We start from the raw sequence: 5,566 nt of genomic DNA, 5'->3' as shown, positions 1-5,566 counted from the left end.
AGTGATCTACAATACTTATATTGCACATTTGTGAAATATTGGACCTATCCAGATAAACGAAATGACTTATATTCGAAATTACATTTTCCAAAGTTTTCCTTCACAAATAGTCCCAATTTGTTCTCACCTTTAGGGCAATGAAGTAATTTTTTCCTCGTGACTAACTTCGACAGACCAAGTTCCCCTGTCCCAGTGATCTACAATACTTATATTTCACATTTGTGAAATATTGGACCTATCCAGATAAACGAAATGACTTTTATTCGAAATTACATTTTCCAAAGTTTTCCTTCACAAATAGTCCCAATTTCTTCTCACCTTTAGGGCAATGAAGTCAATTTTTCTTCAGGACTAACATCGGCTAACAAAGTGGCGCTGTCCCAGTGATCTACAATACTTATAATCATTGCACATGTGAAATATTGGGAGTCACAGAGTGAGGAAATGGCCTAAATTGAAACTTGAACTGTTCTGCCAAGTTTTATGCAGTGAACGCAGGGCTGAGAGCCCGCAAGAGCCATCCCGGAAGATCTTGTGCGCCACCAACCGAACCTTCGGTGAATGTTCACAAGGTTAGAAGCTCGCACAGATAACACACATTGGATGCTAATAGTAATACTTGCACTCAGGAATGTGTGCAAATACGACAGAATTAATTCCAAATAAAGCCACAACAATAGCTGCCTCAACACAGTGCTATCAACACAGTGCTATCAACCATCCGTATTTTCCATATTTGTACGGAAAATCACTACTTCGTCCGCACTATGGATTTTGAGAAAAATGTACGGAAAATTGAACGGGATTGATCAGTATGTATAAGCATTGCAAGTGCAAGCTGAGCGATGAAAAGAAGAGAACCGAGTGGAAAGAAAACGCTGCAGTGGAGAGTCCTTAGAAAAGACTTTAAAAATATCAATAATATCGCTGCACGAGATCATCCTTATAAGTTATAACGTCAGCTGATCGTACTGTGGTTGATTCATACGGCGGTAAATACACACCTGCCTACACACGCTCTCTAAACTGAAAAGTTATTCTGGCACAGAGCTCTCCTTCCCGCCACCACCACCATCATCAGTTCGCGTCTGGCGCCTAGTCGATGCAGGGTGAGTGGTGTCCGACATAGCAGGCTGGTACATCAGGTAGCGTATGGCGCATAGCAGATGACACAGCAACAACATAGCTTGATTGCGACGTACCTTTCGTCCCGGCTGGACTCATCAGGCAATCTTCTTCTTAGATGTCTTCACAAGGAGCTTGACTCGGGAGAATGAAGTTGAAGACTCCACTGCAACTGCACTTATGGTTGGTTCATATGGTGGTAAATACACACCTGGCAATATGGGGGTAAATACACGCCTGCCCAGACACGCTCTCTAAACTGCAAAGTTATTCTGGCACAGAGCTCTCCTTCTCACTACCACCACCACCACCACCACCATCAGTTCGCGCCTGGCGCCTAGTCGATGCATGGTTAGCGGTATCCGACATAGCAGGCTGGCACATCAGGTAACGCATGGCACATAGAAGATGGCAACGACATAGCTTGATTGCGATGTACATTTCATTCTCTCAGTTGTGCTGTAGCCTGAAAAAGGAAATAAGACAATGCATCCACATGACACAGACAAGTTGCATACTGCTTGATAACAGAGAAAGAAAGTCAGTGGTCACACAAGTGTTTGGTCGTCCCTGAAACGAAGATCGTTCCAGGGGGGGGGGGGGGGGGGGGGGGGGGGAGCTAAAATCTCAGTCGACTGACGCTATGCATACACATGTACATGCATGCGATTTTCGTCGTCCATTCATTTCGGAGGGTGGAGAGGAGGTCCGAGTACGAAATGAATGATGTTTTTTCAGGGATGACTAATCACTTTTGCGATGACCCCTTATTGCATCAATTTATCGTCTGAACTGCGCAATTGAGTCCCACTTTTATTATGTTGGGTCCAGATTTCAAGACTCGTGAAGTTCGAGGCGAAAAGCAGGCCGATGAAGGGACGCCAGTAATTCAGTCTAGTCCGGTGTCATGGAGAGGGGCCGATGAACCGGCAACAAGAGAATTCAATACACATGCTACTCTTCAGTTCATTGCTGGGGAAGACTACTCAAGGCCACGTCACTCCGGCAATTCAATGTACAAATCAGCAGCAACACTTTCAAACGTATTCCTACCAGCTGACCAGCAAGTTACCAGCCATCAGCTCTTCAAATAATTTCAACTTAACAGGAGAGGAGATGGACAGATCGGAAAGTATCGTGGCAAGCTCAGGACAACACACGTCCGGCCCTATGTAACAACAGTGGAAAGTGCGTGCCATGGTATATTTTCGAAGGCATATCAAGAACCAGCTAATGTGGACTGGGAGTCCATTTGCATCGTCCGATCAGCTGCTACAAGTGCCGTGAGCCAATGGCAAACACGTTTAACAGAGACTACTACCTCTACTGAATGCAACTTTGGCATGGCAGAGATCTACAAGCACGTTATCTTATCTATCAATAGAGTTGTATCCTCGTATGACTATATGAAGTGTGGGGTCATACTGTACTGCAGACGCGTCTACGACCTGGTTGGAAATGTACGCAACAGTTCCCACCCTCTTGACCAGAGATCGCACACACCCTAGGGTTTTGATGGGTTTGTACGACTCCCAGCTCTTGACTTTTGTTGGGTGTACGAGACGCACGCACAGTTTTCTTAGGGTGAGTACTTTTTCATGTAGTACTGAATGCGGCAAGCAGGACTCGCCCATCCGCCCCTCCCCAAATGGATCTACTCGAATGGTTCCGGAGGTAGGGGTGCTCTGGCGGGATTTTACGACATACACAAGCACGCACACACGCACACAATATACACCCGCACACACACATATACACACGAACGCACGCTATGTCGCACGTCTTGGGCATGGCTTCGTGAATACAAATAATAATTTAATGTTATAATTTATAGGAATGTTAGAGCAGCTTTACAAAACCTACCGTTCAATACCGGATCATCTTGTGACAGCTTCCTTGCAACACCCATGACTTGACCCCACTTCGTCTTGACGTCGGGAAATCGTTCACGCCGGAGTTGGGACACGACTCATTGAAATCCAGGCCTATCTGCAGCTGGGAGCAGGACAGAGCTGATGGACGTCAGCAGCGGCTGTAGAACAACCATAAACGAGTCTTCTTTCTCCGCAGTCAGGCGGGACAGCAGCTTTGCAACGCAAGCTTCTTGCCTTGTGGGTCTTTAGCGGCTGGGATTCGGAACGCTCTGTAGAAACCATTGAACAAGTACTGCACTCTATCAACCCACAAGTATTTCTTCCAATTCATGATTATTCGCAACTTTTTATGCAGTACGCGCACCAGATCAGAAGCCGCTAAGTAGCAAGGTTGAAAGTTTCAAGACAAATAATTAATTGAAAAATATAATAACATAGAAAATTAGAATTCAAACCATACCTGTGGCCCAAGCCAGGCAATACAAACTGAGCGTTCACGCGAAGAGAACGTAGATCTACGTCAGCTGAGGTTTCCTTAGGATCAGGAGGTGATTCTTGACCCGGATCTGGATCGCGATCTGCAGCACTCTCTGCCTCAATCACGATCATCAAATGCAACTAATTACTTGGAAAAGTAGTTCATTCTTCTTCTTCTTTTCGAGCTACGATTTCCCACGATCCTATCGATCCTGCACGAGTCCGTTCCCCAAGGAGTGCACTCCCAAAGACTCCCATGGGCATGGCATAAGTACGCGGAGTAGTTGGTTTATAACTCAGGGCACGTACCGGGGGATATCTGAGGGAAAAGTGGGAGAAAGTGCCGCGAGTCAATCATAGTCCTCGTGTCGCCTCCCGGGTCTATACGACTCCCTGGGCCAAACTAAAGAAGGTGTGTGGTTCGACTAACATGGACATTTTTTTTACGGGCGGGCGGGCGGATTTTTTTAAATATATTTTTTAGTACATGTAAATCAGGGAGTCGTCAAATACAAAAAAGTATTTGACGACTCCCTGATGTAAATACACTGTAGTACTAGTAGACACCCAGTACATCGGCATTATTACGCAGTGTTATGCCATACATGTTGCATAAAGGGATCACCGGCTAATACTTTGAAACATTGTGTAGCTCTGGAACGAGAAGAGAATAACTTCAAGCGGTGACTCTGACTGTCCAAATCATCAAGCAAATGAAGAACGATGCGAGTTGAAAGTAAGTTCGGGAACTACTTCGAAGTACAAATTGTACAATGTACCGGTACATGTATTGCTAGTTTGGTGTCGGCGTGCACGAATACATGGGCTTTTTCCATCGACGCTTCCTGTGCTTGCACAAGCAGCAACTAACGGTACAGGTGAAAATAATTGGTTCCCAATACACGAGGAAAGTGCAATCTCACTGCACTGCACTGCAGTCTGCAGTACAACTACAAGTCAAGTCCAAAAGGAGCCGCCTAGCGCCTGCGTCCGCAGACTCGCGCTGCACAGCACGTAGACGTGGACGTGTTCAGTCCACGTACGTCAGTCACACGACAGCCCGCCGAAAAAAAGTTACGGTCGGGCTGAAAAATGTACGGTCGGTCGGGTGAGTCGAACCACAGACCTTCTTCAGTGTGGCCTAATAATAAACTACAATGTATGGGCCATGCATCCGTGCTTTTATCAGAACGAAATGGAGCTTTCCGAGTGACATTTTGCATACAAATCCCCATCTAGTAGTAGTAGGGCACGGTCACCCAGTTTCGGCGGAAGTGGCGAGTTCGATTGGGAATAAAGGAGGAAGGCAGCGTATCAGCTTCCTCGGACCACGACCATTCGACTCAGCACCCCGAAGACTACAACTGGTCAAAAATTGACTTTAGCCTAGTCTTTTGGATGCTGAGTCGACTGGTTTTGGTCCGAAAAGGCTGCAATGCAGCGTTCCTCCTTTATTCCCAATCGAACATGGTTGAACAAGCGGTTACGTACTCCTGCGTACACCAGTCACCAGGTCACCGTGCCTGCAGGGTGCAACTTGCAGCCTGTTTGACCTTTTTTGGGTGCAGTCCTGTCACTTGAGTTGAACTCGAGTTGAACCTTGGTGTGAACGTTGTCGCCTGCTGGCGCGGTGACCAGGTGACTTGGGAACGCAGGAGCACGTGACCGCTTGTTCAACCATGTTCGATTGGGAATAAAGGAGGAACGCTGCATCGCAGCATTCTCGGACCAAGACCAGTCGACTCAGGGTCCAAAAGACTACAACATATGGGCCAATCGCGGTCCTCCGGGCTTTTATAAGAACGAAATGGCGCTTTTACTGTGACATTTTGCATACAAATCCCCATCTAGTAGGGTGCAGTCACCCAGTTTCGGTGGAAGTGCGCGAGTTCGATTGGGAATAAAGGAAGAAGGGAGCATCTCAGCTTCCTCGGACCAAGACCATTCGACTCAGCACCCCGAAGACTACAACTGGTGAAAATTTGACTAGCCTTAACTTCCCCAGCCCCACCGGCTCAGAACGGATGGCCTATGAATTCTGAGTGGAGAGGCCGTCGGCCAAAACTAGCCTACATGTACATGGCATGTAC

The 5,566-nt window shown here is 46.8% G+C and overlaps 1 long non-coding RNA gene across 1 annotated transcript; it reads right to left on the bottom strand.

The window, feature by feature from the left end:
• Positions 1 to 713: 713 nt before the first annotated feature.
• LOC135817460 (uncharacterized) lies at positions 714 to 3,936 on the bottom strand. The gene is made up of 3 exons (XR_010553549.1): positions 3,460 to 3,936; positions 2,989 to 3,268; positions 714 to 1,591 (listed from the first exon to the last, which is right to left on the bottom strand). It is a non-coding gene; the product is annotated as an uncharacterized LOC135817460 (long non-coding RNA).
• Positions 3,937 to 5,566: the final 1,630 nt, after the last annotated feature.

The sequence above is a fragment of the Sycon ciliatum genome, chromosome 5 (assembly GCF_964019385.1).
Source record: "Sycon ciliatum chromosome 5, ocSycCili1.1, whole genome shotgun sequence".
NCBI lineage: Eukaryota > Metazoa > Porifera > Calcarea > Leucosolenida > Sycettidae > Sycon > Sycon ciliatum.
The sequence above is the reverse complement of the archived record's forward strand: the minus strand, read 5'-3'. Positions and strand labels throughout refer to the sequence as shown.